Genomic DNA, 3,278 nt, shown 5'->3' with positions numbered 1-3,278 from the left:
GCAACCCATATTTCATCCCATACTGTCCCCATGTAGGTCTGTAGTTCTCCATCAACTAGCCTTGCGTGAGACTGATATATTACCGTGACCATCCATACTGTAGTCTGCAGATTATAACTCATGTTGTTGTTTTTCCTAGGGGTTTCTGGTGTGATTATTCCTTCAAAGAAAATCCCTCTACGTACCGCAGCGTATATCATCTGCACTACACTTACAGCTGTGATGATAGGTAAGAGAAGACTTGGTCATAGGTTTTATTAGGAAAGATGCTCTTTTTATTGATGAACAATAAGTTTCTTCTTTCATTATTTAAAACAGCCTCACTAGCCTTTGTCACCATTGTAATTGCAGATTTTTTCCACCCTGTGACATGTTTACTAATTGCCATTGTAACATATAAACTTCTATTAATGAGTCGAGGATGTCAGTAACAGACGAGCAATGATTAATGCCTGATTAAAACGGGATTGATTTTTTAAATTTTTTTTATAATTATGTATTTTGGTTTTCTTGCTTTTTACAGTTTTATGCCATGTTAAGCACAAAAAGCGAAGAAGAAACAAACAAGTGTGTGTTTGTGTGTGTAATGCGTCACTAGAAGCCTGTCAGTCAACAAAGGGGGGACGCAGCATAATTTTCCTCAATCAATTAGATTACTTGTTACTTGTAAGTTACTTATAACGCTGTTATTCCCTTCACTGGCTATAACTATGAGCCAATATTGGCCTGTAGATGTCCTCAAGACTGAACTCTTATCATGGATTAGAAATTATGGGCGGATTAAACAATGTTCATCTGAGTTACAACAACTTCCTGATTAACTGCCTCCCAGACTGCCCTTTGCCATGAAGGTGTCGCTTTTGAAGCATTTTAATCAGAAATTGAATACTGGGAATGTTATTTTTTGCAAAAACAGAGAATTGAATAATTCATAAATGATGGATATTAAGTATTGAATAATTCCACAAATTACCCTCCAGCCACTGCCTCTATGGACCAGCCTCCTCTGTTATATGAAAAGGCTTTAGCAGATACAGGGTTTTAGCTTCTTATGCTTAACCATTCTGTCTTGTAGGGATAACGCTGGTATTGTTTATCCACCCTGGAACTTCTTCTGGTAATACAACAGAAAGCAAAGACAAAGATCACGACTTCTCCACAGCTGATACCCTGATTAATCTTGTAAGAAAGAAAGGTAAACTAAGGATACCATATATTGTAACATCTTTACTGGTTTCTCTGTGTATCAGTTCAGCAAGGTCTTTAGCTCAGTCCAGCATCTTCAGAAAGAGCTGGAACATCTAACAAGATCATTCACACATATACTGGGAGGGCTCTGAATAAGCATTTTACATTGCTTTCCCACTTGTGTTATCTGGTCCGTTTTAACCGAGTCCTGGAGCGTTTTGGGAGGTAGGCCGGTTTGTTAGTGTTGGTGTGAGAGAGATATAAGGATTGACCTTTCATCAAACTTTGTGACAGCTCTGACCTTTGACCTCATTTGCATATGAATGGCCACGCCCCCTTTTCCACGCGGGCCGCCCTCCTTATTTGCATATGTTTATGATCGGCCCCATTGTTCTATGTATGAATTGTCTAGACATTACATTATACAGGATGACGTTATATAATTATAATTCTTTCTTTCAATGTTCTAACAATGATGAAAAATAGCAACTCATTCATCGGAGGATTCCGTATAATGTGCTTAAAGTGTGTGTGTGTGTGTGTGTTGTGGTAGAAGAGGGGTGGAATGTGTGTGTGTGTGTTGTGGTAGAAGAGGGGTGGAATGTGTGTGTGTGTGTTGTGGTAGAGGAGGGGTGGAATGTGTGTGTGTGTGTTGTGGTAGAAGAGGGGTGGAATGTGTGTGTGTGTGTTGGGGGATTCCCCCATAGGACCCCCTCCTGATCGTTTACCTAATTTGCATATTGGGGGGCTCCTGTTACCCCTCCTTTTCCCCCCTCCTGATCACAAGGCATCTATGTGCAGCAGGAGGTAAGTACCATCTACGATTTTATCCTCCGTCAGCCTACACGCTTGGATTTGAGCCAGGAACATGGATCGAGTTTACGGCAAAGATGGCTCCCTACCCCTCGGACACGCGAGGAGGTCTTTATCATCTGTTTTTATACACAGACCTGGTCCGTTATCAGATGGTCGGTGATGCTGCCCGTCTGCCTGCCACCAGCGGCAGACCATCCCGGACGAGCCTGCCTGCAGAGGGACACCCTCCTCCATCTCCTGGTCAGCTAGTTCTTTCAACCGGTCAAAATACTTGTAGTAAACCACGTTATTATAATAATAAAATATTATTCTTTTAGAGCCTTCCACATCGAGGGTCCAAGGGTCCACTTCTTCCTCTCCCTCCCACTGTAAATACTTAATATTTTCTGTTAAAAACAAGCAACATTTATATTAATGTTAGTAACATTAGCCATGGTGAAAAGTAAACAAAACATTTCATTTATACAGCAGGAAGAACCAGCTCATCCTCCTCCGCTGGACCCACGACATCCACCGGTAGTGTACTCAATGTTAACAGTCTTTGCCAAGCTTTCATCTTGATTTCATCAATCAATGCTGGCCTCACATTTCGTGGAAAAAGATTATATTTTCAAATCAAGCGGCTGTTATTCTCGGTAAGTGATATATCAAATATGAATGTGATAGCAACTGTTGCCAAAGATAGTGCCTGCAAAGTATTAAGAAAATAAATTCCTGGTAGATACAGAGGCTATCAAATGTTATTGATTAATTGATTAATTGATGATTGATTGAATTGGTCTATTTGTATTTGCTTAACAATTTGATGTGCTTTATGGATTTCCACCTATGATTTATTGTTGATTGAAAAAGGTTAGGGTTTTGTTTTACCTCTGTTATTCCCAGCTATTTAAACCCTTGTGCTGAATTTCAAAGATGTCTTTGTTATTGTCTCACAGGCCTTGTTCTGCAGGGGCTGGGCTCTCCGTTCCTTTGGCCTGTTTGACAGCAATATCCAACGCTACGTTGGCTTTCTAGGAGAAATGATCATGTGGACGCTTATTTACTATGGGGATTCAGACATGCCTGATCAAAACGGGATGGATTTTTTATTTTTTTTATTATGTACTTTGTCTTGTGCTTTGTCATTTTGTCCTGTTCCTGCATGCAGCCTGTTTCTACGCAGGTCGATGAGCCGTCCTGTTGCCGGCTTCCCATCCCTGCTCCCAGTATTCCCTGTATGTTTCCCTGCTCCCAGTATTCCCTGTATGTTTCCCTGCTCCCAGTATTCCCTG

General features: G+C 40.9%; 1 long non-coding RNA gene across 1 annotated transcript; it reads left to right on the top strand.

Annotated features, from left to right (window-relative positions):
* The first annotated feature begins 1,896 nt into the window (after positions 1 to 1,896).
* Positions 1,897 to 2,549, top strand: LOC117934722. Its single transcript, XR_004654555.1, has 3 exons — positions 1,897 to 2,244; positions 2,322 to 2,372; positions 2,473 to 2,549. It is a non-coding gene; the product is annotated as an uncharacterized LOC117934722 (long non-coding RNA).
* Positions 2,550 to 3,278: the final 729 nt, after the last annotated feature.

Source organism: Etheostoma cragini, chromosome 2, assembly GCF_013103735.1.
Source record: "Etheostoma cragini isolate CJK2018 chromosome 2, CSU_Ecrag_1.0, whole genome shotgun sequence".
In the NCBI taxonomy this organism is placed as follows: Eukaryota; Metazoa; Chordata; class Actinopteri; order Perciformes; family Percidae; genus Etheostoma; species Etheostoma cragini.
This window is presented reverse-complemented; position numbering and strand designations above follow the sequence as displayed.